The sequence below is a fragment of the Ambystoma mexicanum genome, chromosome 2p (genome assembly GCF_040938575.1).
Source record: "Ambystoma mexicanum isolate Mex_15411 chromosome 2p, UKY_AmexF1_1, whole genome shotgun sequence".
NCBI lineage: Eukaryota > Metazoa > Chordata > Amphibia > Caudata > Ambystomatidae > Ambystoma > Ambystoma mexicanum.
The window spans coordinates 232,295,104-232,307,883 of record NC_090923.1 but is presented as its reverse complement, the minus strand read 5'-3'; positions in this window follow the sequence as shown (position 1 = coordinate 232,307,883).

The window sequence follows — 12,780 nt, the reverse complement described above, 5'->3', positions numbered from 1 at the left end:
CTGCGGTTTGATGTGGCGGGCCTTAGTGGCTTCTGATGGGGAGGCGTTGGCACCCGGCAGAGGTGGACCGCATGGGACAGTGTGAGACCTGGCTGAGCCCACTCGAGAGCCGGAGTGAAGCGGGTGCCTAGGAGAGCAGAGAGATCCTGTTGGCTGAGTCGAGTGAGGACTGGGAGGCCGGGTGTATCTGCCCCGTACTGAGATAGCACAAGGATAGCATGGGAGGTGTGGATGTGAACTCCAGGTTCTAGTGACAGGCCCGGGTGCACCCTAGAGAGAGTTTGCCTGCTCCTGCGAGGGAGAGAGTGCACACTGTTGCTGGAGCCCCTCTTGAGAGACAGGGAAAGGTGGTGCCGAGGAGGGGAGGCTCCCTCCACTTCTGGAAGAGCCTGAGGGCCTACAGTGCTTTCTGCTAGGAACCAGAGGCCCGTCTTCTCAGTGTGTGGCACCTGCTACAGGGGGAGAACAGTGGAGATCAGGAGGTCCCTACTGTGGTGGCAGAGGAATTCCTGTGGAGCACTGGTAAGAACTGTATCTTGTGGAGGATGGAGGGTGGCTCTGGCTTGCAGGTGGTAATCTACCATGCAGGATGAGAGGTTGGGGAGGAGATTTTGGCTGGACATAAGACTGGTCTGGCAGTGAGAATCCCGTGGTGACAAGGGGACTGTGCCGAAGTATTGGGCATTCTGGAACTGAGTCAGTTGGTGGGGATACAATCACTACAAAGTACAGGTGGGTTGGAGATATGGCAGGAATGCAGGGGATTGAGGAATCCCCACCCCAGACTCGGGAAGGCGGTGATCCAATTCCTCCACAAAGGATGATGTCAGGGATATTTTACAAGAAATCAAGACGCTGAAGGGCAATAGTCAGGCCTTGATTACAGATCTGTGAGGGAGGGTTGAAGTCTTGGAAAATAATATCGAGGGTATGGAATATAATCACCTGAATGCAGATCTATTTGATATGAAATATAAGGTGCGAATGACGAATCTGGAGTCCAGGGAGGAGGAAGTTAAGTTAAAACTGGATGAGCTGGAAAATAGGGAGCGAAGGAATAACCTCCAGAATTTTTGGGCTGAAGGAACAAAGGAGATAAATTGCAATTTTTGCATCAGAAATATTATGAGCCGGGGATAAGGCGGGTGCCTTGCTGGTGCCGAGATTGACGGAGCAAAGGGCGGAGAGGTGGGTGGAGGGGATTTCGGATAATGATGGGAATTATCACACCACCTCGGAGGACATAGTAAATCAGTGTGCTGTGTTCTATGGGAACCTCTATGGGAAAGAAAAGGGAAGGGCGGAGCTGGAGGGATATCTGTAGGGGACGCCACTTCCGAGACTGACGGGGAGGAGGCAATGGTGTTGGACACCCAATTCACACAGGAGGAGGTATTGGCGGCCATTCAGTGGATCCAAGGGGACAGGGCACTGGATGAGGACACATTCACGTAGGGTTTTATAAACAGTCTGTGGGGGTGCTGGTTCCACATATGTTTAAATTGTTTAATTCCATTGTCGAGACAGGGAGGGCACGTCTGTCGTTTTGTCAGCCCCTGATAGTTGTGATACCATGATACCGAAGGAAGTCATATAGACCTATAGCCCTTCTCAATGTAGATACCACGGTCTTTGCGAAGGTATTGGCATCCCGCCTGGAAGGCTTGATGCCCTGGTTGGTTTATTCAGACCAGGTATGGTTTATTGTAGGGATGCAGCGCAAAGGAAGGAGGGAATCCTACGCACTTACCTTTAGATGCTGAGAAGGTGTTTAATAGAGTTGATTGGGACTTCATATATGCAGCACTTCAAAAATGCGGGTTTGGACAGGCCATTCTCAATGGGATTAAGGCAATGTAAGACAAGCCAGGTGCGAGAGTGGTGGTGAACGGGAAGATCTCTAGAGGGCTGGTCCTGAGGAAGGGGATGAGGCATGGTTGTCCCCTCTTGCCTCTTTTGTGTGCGCTGTCCTTGGAGCCACTGGCAGGTCGATCCGTGGATGATACCTTGCTGCACCTGGGACACTGGTCCCGGCAGCGATGGAGGTAAATGAGGAGTATGGTGCTTATTTTGGCTTCAAGTTTAACAAGCTGAAGTCAGTGTTGTTTACGTTTGAGGTGAATGAGGGCAGGGACGTGGCACCCCTTTGGGATCTGGGGATTGTGTTAGAGTTGGAGGGAATTCAGTACTTGGAGGTAACAATTACCAGGGATCTCAAGGACTTATTTGGGGCTAATTGGAGGGCGCAAATGATTTCCTGGATGGGGAGGATTAATGCTCTTAAGAGGAATCTCCTCTCGAGATTGCTTTATTTGTTTCAGATGGTCCCTATACAGATGCCAGAATCTTTTTTCATGGATGCGAGAGGGAGGATGCTGTGTTTCTTCTGGCAGGAGAAGAAATAGCAGAGAGAGGGGGTGTCGGGCTCCCAGATCTTGGTTTTTACTATAGAAGGCAGCACAGCTGAGGGTGCTGGTGCCGCACCTAATAGAGGATGTCGATAAACAATGGGTTTACCTTGAGAGCGATTGCAGAGGCGCATTAGAGAGCACCCTTTATTGGAGGTACTTTGGAGCATTTGGCGACAGGGCCAGGGAATGCAGGGGGTAACCACGTGGTTGCCTCTGCTCAGTAATCTGTGGGCCCCAGTGATATGAGATGAAATCCAGTGCCCGGGACTATTTCAGGACTGGTTCAAGGCAGGTCTAGCAAGAGTGGGGCAGTTAGGGGATGAAGGGCAAATTAATTTCTCTGCAGGAACTAGAAGCAGCATTGCAGATTGGTCCTTTCTCTGTGTTCTGCTACTTGCAAATAAAGGGGGTACTGAAGGCCAAAAAGTGCAGAGAGTTATTGCAGCGGGATCTTATGAGGACAGAGAAGATATTTGATTCTCAGAGTGAGATAAAGGGACTTAGTTCATTGTTGTATGCAGCATTAGTGGAAGCGTCCGTGGGTCCACCAAGGGCTTAAGGACTAGATGGGAGATGGTCCTGGGATGGGAACTGGACCACATCACTGGGAGACCATGGGCCTCATTCCGAGTTTGGAGGCAGCCAAGGCCCTATTAGCACCATGGCTGCCTCCAAAATCATGTCCGGGTCCGGTCTAGTTGTATGGGGACTTACCGGGTCACTCCGACCTTGGAGGACCCGGTAAGTCCCCATTCAACCAAACATTCCCCATTCCCATTTGAGCCCCCATAGGGCTCAATGGGAATGGGGAAGGCGCTAATTACGGGCCTGCTAGTAGCAGGCCCGTTATTAACACCCTGGTCCCTTAGTGGGACCCGTAAAGAACGTGTGGTCAGACCACACGTCCTTTGCGGTTCCCGCTAAGGGACCTTGGAATTGGGCAGTAAGGGTTTACCGGCACAGGTCTCCTTACCGGTGCCCGGTATCCCTTACCACCCAAGTCCGAATGAGGCCCCATGTGTACTAGAGCATACCAGATGTCTGTGGCATGCCAGTATAAGCTGCACAGTGTTAAGCTGTTACCCCGCTGACAATATGACCCGGTCTGGCTGTCCAAGATGGTTGCGGGGGTGAGTCTGTTCTGCTGTCAGGGATGTGGGAAGCGCGCCACATACTGGCACATGTGGTGGTCCTGCAGGGAAGTCCAGGTGTATTGGTCTGAGGTTCTGGGTTGGATCAAAGAGGCAGAGGGGGTGCTGAGATCTCTGGACACAATACTGATATTATTTGGGTTTGAAGAGTTAGAGCGTGAGTGGAGGTCCCTTCCTCACATGGCCTATTTTTTGCTGTTAGTGCCCCAACCTGCTTGACGATTTTCTGGAAAAGAGCTCAGATGCCAACTGTGACAGAGTGGTGTAGGAAAGCCAGGAAAGCCAGGAAAGCCAAGGATCTATATCTAATGGAATGAGTCACTGCAGGCAGGCATGGAAATGCAGTGGCTGGGGTTTCATAGGAAGTATGGGGATACTCATTCTCGACAAAGGGAATGATGGGTGGTTGGTGGGTCTTGAAGATGTTGAGACGGTTGTAGGATGAAGTGTGATCCACCCCCCCAAACCCTTGGGGTGGTTGCCTGTGATGGATGCAGATGCTTATTGGTTCATATGATGTGTCCGCCTCAAGGAGGCATAGAGGGCACAGGCCCTCTTGCTATATATGTGATACGTGCCAATAAAGTTCTTCTTTCTGTTTGTATTTTCCATATCATATGATATGATATGATACATTATTTATAACGCACTTAATGCCCAGAGGTTTCTAAGCGCAGACTCGGGGGTTATAACCTGTGTTACTACCAAGGCGAGCACGTTGCCCCTGAGCTATCCTCCCGAGACAACATGCAGGACGGAGGGTGAGGGGTGGGAAGAAGGAGGTCTTACTGAAAGATGTTGTTTGTGTTTGTGAAGTGTTCAACAATGGGCCTTAAGATATCTTTCTGTATTTATTAAAAAATAATTAAGCTTGGAATAAAAAAAAAGAAAGAATTACGTCTCTTTTCCCAAATTTTAGATGCAATTCTCATGCAAACATTTCTTGTCTCCTCATTATGAAACCGTATGTACAGAAAACGCTTAACGAAGGCTGTAGATATAACTCCAATTTTGTATAAGGATGTTTTGGAGCTTTATATGTTGCTGCTCAAAAAGTGGTCATATATTTCAGTCATACCAAAACTGTATTTTGTATTGTTTTGCTAACAAGCTAAACAATAAAAAGGCTCGTTTATAATCCATTGTGTGCAGAAAATGTAGTAAACAAAACATACACACATATTCACCCTATAGCTCATCTGTCATCAAATACAGAAAACTCTTCACTGGCTCCCATTTGCTGCGTGGATTAAATTCAAATCCCTCTGCATCATCCACAAGGCTGTCTGGGGCCGGGGACCACGCTATCTGCAACTTGCTAACACTACATTCTCTCCCTCTAGACCTCAATGTTCCTCTGGTGCTAACTCTCTGTGTGTGAAGCGTTTCGCTAAACAGAGGGCTGGGGGCTGATCTCCTGCTTCACGAGGCTCCCTCTTGCGGAACAACCTACCCCTTTCTCTTTGTCTTGAGCCGGACCTCCTCAAATTCTGGAAGCTCACAAGGCCTCGTAGGTTTGTCTTTATCCTCCAGCGTATATTTTGTTTTTCAATCCCATGCTCCCTCCTGTGTGGGCGCTTTGAAACACAATTTCCTTGTTGTATAAGCGCCTAACAAATGCACAATACAATAAAAAATGTGTTTAAAAAATGTCCCTATCAACTAATGCAGTACCGCAGTGCATCTAAATATACATTTTAATATATTTTTACAAAGGTTTTTTTTTTTGGTTTTACAATTATGTAAACACAACTCATTAAAGGATCCGTAACAGATTGAAGTAGCACTTTGAAGCTATGCATGCAACATTTGGTTGCAAAGGGGGGACATTGTATAAACTTCATATCATTGCATATTCCGTTTTTATTATCCCATTCCTGACTGAGCAGGGATCTTAAGAAAAGGCAATCATTAATAGTAGTTAAATACGACAATCAAATGTAAACACTATTTTACAAAACTCGACCTGTTTTAACAGGAACATTTGAATGTTAATTAAAGGACAATAACGTATACATACCAGTACATTGAAGCAAGAACCAAGAGTAAGATTATAACATGGAAAGTGTCAAGTGTGTGGAATGCAGTTTCAAAATGCCTTGCAGTGTGAATCGAGTAGTGTACTGTGTAAAATATGCCACTGAAACAGAAGAAGCAACGACTGATTTGTCTAGCTAGATCAGCATTGTATCTGAGTAGAGTTGCATACAATAGTGTGTCCACTTTGAGATAATACTTTGGGCCTCATCACGAGTAGGGCGGTAACGCCGGCGCTATTGGTGCCGGCGCTAATAGCCCTACCGCAAAACCCTGTGGCGCTATTAGCGCCGGATCACGGGTTTGGCGGAAGGGTTATTGCCCATTCCACATTGGGCCCATTCGGGAATTCCTCATTCCCCATTGGGCCCAATGGGGAAAATGTGCGCGATTACCGCCGGCGGATTTCCCGCCAGCGGTAATCGCGCTGAAAATTGGCAATTTTGTCATGGATTTCCCCCCAGGGGGGAAATCCGCGAACTCCATGATCTGGCGGACCCTTAAATGCGGTGGTAATAGCGGTACCACCGCATTTAAGGGTTACCGCCAGACTCGTGATGAGGCCCTTTGTCTCTGGAGAACTCTCCTTAAGCTTTCAAATCAGAAATTCTCCTTAAGCTTTCGAATCATGAGAAAAGCTAAATAAAATGGTGTCCAAGCACTTTATTAGCCGTTCTTTTCACAGGAGCACGAGGTATACACATTCTCCCAAATAACAAAGACATTGACATGTCACAATGGGCCTCATTACGACCCTGGCGGAGTGGGTCTACGCCAGCGGTATTCGCGGCGGACCCGTCCGCCCTAATACGAGTTCCCGTAGCGCCATGGAGCGCTTTCCGCCTGGTTTTTCCGGGCGGAGAAATCCATGGCGCTACGGGACCTTGTTGTTAATTACGCCACCGTATTTTACGGTGGCGTAATTAACGCCTTCCCCACTCCCATTATACCCTATGGGGCAAAAATGGGAATGGGGAAGGGTAAAATGGGGAATGGGGATTTACCGCCCCGCCAAGGTCGGAATGGGGCGGTAAATCCGCCAACCCCCATGGCGCTATCGGCAGCTTTCCGCCGTGCTCCATGGTGCATTTTGCACCACGATTTCCGCCAGGGTCGTAATGAGGCCCAATATGTTTTATATGAGAGACATTGAAACCATAAAGCATTTGATTTTGTACTTTGTATCTTTGGGTGATTGTAAAGAGAAATAGCAACCCAAAACCTGAACAGTAAAAATAATCCAAAAGGCCAAATACTCACTGTACCTATTTGCAAGGTAAAATATGGTTTATTACATGCAAAAAGGTCTCAGGCGGCCATGTAAAACTGAACTGACATGGAGCTCATCTCACCCCGAGAGTTTACAGGTTATAAAGCATAATATCGCAAAATCTGCATACACAGTGAAGTGTGAGAATGGGACAAGACCCTACCCCCAATCTCATCCAGACCATGGCCTAGACGATCACGGCCCAGACACCCCCCACGAGACGAGTTTGTCTATTTACCAGATGATAAAATACCCTGGTTCAGAAACGTACACATAAGAGGAGCATGCACACCAGCACGCCAAGCTCAAGCCGACGCCTGCGACACGGATGAGCTCAACTAAGAACAACAGCCACAAGTATCCACATCGTTAGAGATGCCATAACGACATAGCCAACAGACGAGAACACACGTGCCACCATGCACACTGGTCACTCACACACCATCCTACACGAAGAACATACTCAGTGCTATGACGTAGGTGACTGACACCTTTTTACAGCACTGCAGAAACGCAAGACACCGAAGAGTTTGTGTACATGCCTACTGATGCTTCTTCCGCCACCCATCCCTATGACGACACCACCATGTATATATAATGCTGCGTGTGACACTCTGTCGCCCCGCGATCTCCATGCTATGGATTATGTACCGCCACCCATGAACTAGGCCCGAGTAGGCCGCAAGCAAGAATGCCCAGGCAGGAGCCTCGCAATGAAAATCCTCTCAGAACAAAAGTACAAGTGCTGACCATGCAGGACGAGCCCCCAGCGAGAGCTCACAGCCAAGGCCACGATGTTGCAACTCGCATGCCCCGAGCCCAGCGCCAATGTTACACCTGTAAGTGCCAAGCCCTCAGAGACAAAATACAAATCTAATGCTCATAATTCTGCTCCAGCTACGGTCTCTCCACACGTGACCAAGCCAAACTGACAAGGTTCCAAGCTCACGAGACGGGAAGCCGCCAGGGTCCCACGTCTGGGACACAGGTTGCAACAACGAAGCAGCAAGATGGACCCTTACAGCGATGGGAAAGACCTGTCCACAAGCCCATGAGCGGACCTGTCCATTGTCTGCACAAACACATAGTTGCACATTGTTGCTAATGACAGGTACACCGCGAGCTGGGAACGGCAATGGTCCCAGGCTGGGGGCTCGCGGGAGAACCAATCAGAATACAGGGGGGCTTATTGCTGGCGACATTACTCTTAACCAATCACCAAGGGTCCTTCTGTAACAATTCTAAAGTAACAACTGCAAGGGACAACCCAAGCGTAACACCTGACCCATCCTCATCCACTAATATTTCTTTCCATATGTTACCTATACTAACCCTACCCCTCAGGGAACCAATCCAGAGGTTTTGTGCTAACTTTCCCAGGTGACGCGAGTAGCGCGCCATACTGCCATAAAAAGAGCCTGCGAGCCCCACTACGAGTGAGAGTCCCGTCGGATGCATACGAACCGAGACTCATCCCAGCCGTTATTATAATAAACTGCAGTGCCGCCTTGCTTCTTGTGTGTGTCTCATACTCCTTTTGGGGACACGGGAGGAGTTGGGGCCTCCCCAGCCCGGAGGTCCGCGGATGGCTCTGCCGGCCCCGGGAGAATCACCCCGACAATAGGTTACAATGTTATCCCACCGCCTTCATTGGCTACCACCTATTCAACATGCTAATAACCCCCTATGGTCCCTGGACCGATTGGACACACTTTATCTTAACCCATTCCCCTAGACACATGGCCCCCTACATCGTCACTATTGAATCCAGGTACGGGATTGGTTTATAAAATATTGGCACACTAATAAAACATGACCGCCATGTGCTGTGCACCCCTCTGATCCAGACATGATCAAAGTGAACTGGCAAGATCAACTCTGCTTGGATGAGACAATAGCCCTTCTCATTATAGCAGACGGCACAGCGCACAAAAGCTGCACACCCGACCTCGTACTAAATATATTGCCATCCCCTCTACTTCTCCTATCCCAAATCATGGAACATTCCAGACACGGCTCCCCCTTATCTCCTTCAAATCCCAGGTGCCCAGTAATAACGTGACCAGGGCACCACTCTTGAATCTGAATTTCTGGATGTATTCGCTTTGGTTGTGCGTCTATTTGTAATTCAAATGGGTGGGTGGCAGGCACGCTTGATATATGGGGGCTTAGTTGGTTCTGGGGGTGGCAAATGTATACCAGTCAGATGGGCATCAGGAACTACCAGAACTGCTGTGTGCAAGGTGGTCAGTGAACATACGCCCCCATGATGGTGGAAGGTATAGGTGTGCTGTATTGTCCACACACTTAGTTGACATCCATTAATGCCATGGTGCCCTCGGTCAAGTCAGGGATGAAAAGCATCTTATTACAACAAATGTTCGTTCCTACAGGTATAGTACCATTTCCTCTAATATAGAACAAATACTCTGCCGGCCTTTGTACTTTTGCTGAGGTCTCACTTAACTCAATCCAGGTCAATGTTGGCACATCATTTCCCCATGTCCAGCCACAGTTCTGATTCACTCGTGTCACTACATTTTCTGAGCACCCCAGTAGTTCCCCTGCCGCACAGCTTGCTACTCCTGCCACCCATCTATCATTGTAAAACAACGCTCCTTCCATTTTCAGCACTGGTCTTATTTTACACCGTGCTTGTTCTTCCTTCTTGGCACATTCTTCATCATCTCTGTCCATTGTGACTGCTTGGACCCTGTACCCTTGGAAAAGACTTTGGGCATCATCACGAGTTGGGCGGTAACACCGGCGCTAATAGCGCTGGCATTATTAGCCCTACCGCCAAACCCACTGGCGCTATTAGCGCCAGATCACAGGTTTGGCGGAACGGGTATTGCCCATTCCCCATTGAGCCCATTCGGGAATTCCCCATTCCCCATTGGGCTCAATGGGGAAATTTTGGCGCTTTTACCGCCCGCGGATTTCCCACCGGCGGTAAACACATCTGAAAATCAGCAAATTCTCAGCGGATTTCCCCCCAGCTCACAGGAGGTATGGGGGAGCAGAAAGACAGACTGGGCCGGACTCTGGCTTGCTTAATTAAGTCAAAGGCGGAGAGTGCGCATATACCCTATGTTAAAGCACCTGATGGTTCAATAGCTTACACTATCACTGACATAAACAAGTTTTTTATGATTTCTATTGGGCCCCATGCCAACGTAAGGGGAATGCAACTGGGAGCGGCACTGAGTGAGATACCGACCACCCTACTCTCCCATGAGACTCTTGATGCACTTGAGGAACCTCTAACACTTGAAGAAATTCAAGCAGCCATGGTGGATTTGCACCGGGACAAGGCCCCCGGGTCAATGGGCTGGGTGAAGAGTTTTACAAAGGATATTCCAGCTTGCTGTCGCTGCACTTACTATATCTCTGGAAGGAGGCATTAGGAGAGGGAGTATTGCCGAATATGATGCATGAAACCATCATTATACTCCTACTGAAACCTGTCAAGACAACTGAGGACTTTGGGTCTTATAGACAGTTGTCTCTTATTAGCACAGATGCCAAAACCTTTGCCAAGGTACTGGCATTGTGACTATTCTCCTTCATGCCCCATATGGTTAATCCTGACCAGGAAGGATTTATACCTGGCCGGTCGACGGCGATAAGCCTCCGATGTCTGTATAACGTTATATCCCAGATGCCACCTGATGTGCAGGCTTTGGCGCTTTCATTAGACATGCAAAAAGCATTTGATACTGTGTCATGGCTGTTCCTATTCCAGGTGCTGTCCACCTACGGGTTTGGGTCTAGATTCATCTCCTGAAACTGCTTTACGCACATCCCTATGCCCGAGTACACAATAATGGCTGCGACTCTCCACTCTTGCAGTTAGGTGGTGGAACCAGACAGGGGTGCCCTCTGTCCCCATTACTTTTTGTGCTAGTTATTGAACCACTGGCAGACAAGATACGAGCTGAGCATAGCGGAGCGGAGCGGGTATAAGGTTAGGGGGAAACCAGAAGTTATATCACTATAGGCTAACAGCATTCTTGTATATTAGGGAACCCAACAGTAACTTAGCTAGAGTACTCAACACAGTAGTGGGGTTTGGAGCCGACTCGTGTTTACACCAAAATAACAATAAATCCAAAATATTCACCTTGACGAAAGGCACAAAAGAGCCTATGCCCACTATGGGGTTAAAATGGGCTGCCCAATCTATTCGATACCTGGGTATAGTGATAGCACGGACACCCGGCCTCACTTGTGAAATGAACTATGGGCTAAGCTCCTAAAATGGAAAAAGATACCTAAGTCGCTGCCAGAGATGTTGCCCTTAATCAAAATGGTGGTATTGCCCAAATGGCTTTACATGTTGCATAACATCCCACTCTGGCCTGGGCGGGAGGCATGGCAGGCTTGAAATGGTCGCACCTGACCAGACCCTATGAAGAGGATCGGTTTAATGCACCTGACTTTGAACTGTATTACACAATTGTGTAAATACACTATGCAACCTATTGGATTGTGAACAATACTATCCTCCCGCATGCCCGCCTAGAGAGGGGGAGAGCTGGCCCGCTTCATTGACATCACTGTTAGTGGGAGGTGATTATCAGGCAATACATCAGCTGGACCCTGTAGGGGCAACCTGGAGAGCATAGAAGAAGCTGAATGCTAAGATGGCACAGGCACCTGTGTAAGACAAGCTTCTCCCTGGGGACCTTCGATGCTACTTCCCACCAAGAACAAAGGTATCGTAAAGACTTGGAGTGCAGGGGGCATCCACTTAGATGGTGATCTATATGTGAAGGGTTGCTTTGTGGACAGGGGGATATTGAAGACAGATGTGGAGGATGGTCCGCTACAGACGCTGCATTATCTGTGCATGCCCGCTGCATTTCAGATGCACTGGCCCACATTCCCGGACAAGAATCCAACACATCTTTGTCTGTCATATATCTTACAAAGATCCACAGTCAAGAAAAGTATTTCTGTATTATACAAATTGGCGCAATCGATGTGTGCATGCACTACAGGAACTATAGGTTCCAGGTGGGGCAGGGATCTTCAAGTGGAGTTCGCTGACACACAATGGAGGACACTCTGCTAACTGTCTAAGGGAGTGTCACTGAACTCTAAATTTAGACTCATTCACTTCAAGATTCTAAACAGATTATATTACCAACTATGAAGGCTGTAACGTGTTTCAGACTGATAAGCTAAACTTTTGCCCCAGGTGTAGAGACGAAAGCGCTAATTTGCTACACATGCTATGGTCCTGCCCAAAACTGTATGAATATTGGGATGCTGTTAAAAACATCATGTCTGATGTATTGGGGCACCAGCTGGTTCTATCAGCCTGTAACTGTTTACTTGGTTATACTGGCCGGCTGGGGGTAGCTCAGCATAGATTCCTGAACCTAGGGATGATGCTGGCCAAGAGAGCTATTCTCTTAAGATGGACACATAAAAAACCTCCCAGGAGAGACATATGGATGAGCGACGTTGTCTGGGCAAATGATATGGAGGAACTGTACATCGCCCTACTGGTCAACATCAGCCGTCCAAAGGACAAATAGTCTGACTCCGTATGTGGCTAGCCGGGGATGACCCTTTGCCATGAATTGAATAGCCAGAATCCACCAATGCAATACTCCGTGAGTTTATTAATGTAAACTGTATGATTGTACTAAGTTATGTCATGCTTCAATGTTCAATATATGTAGTTGTTGTTTCGCATATGCCAAGTGTCAATAAATAAACTGTAAAAAAAAAACATCTTTATACACGCTGCTCCTATGCTCTTCAGGAGCCCTACATCATGGGGTTGTCAGCCCATAACATGCTGAGGATCTTAAACAAATCTTCCGGTAGATATGCGGGCATGCATTTGGCAATAGGAGTAGGGCAAGGGACTTTACTATGCTGGATAATTATTTGACAC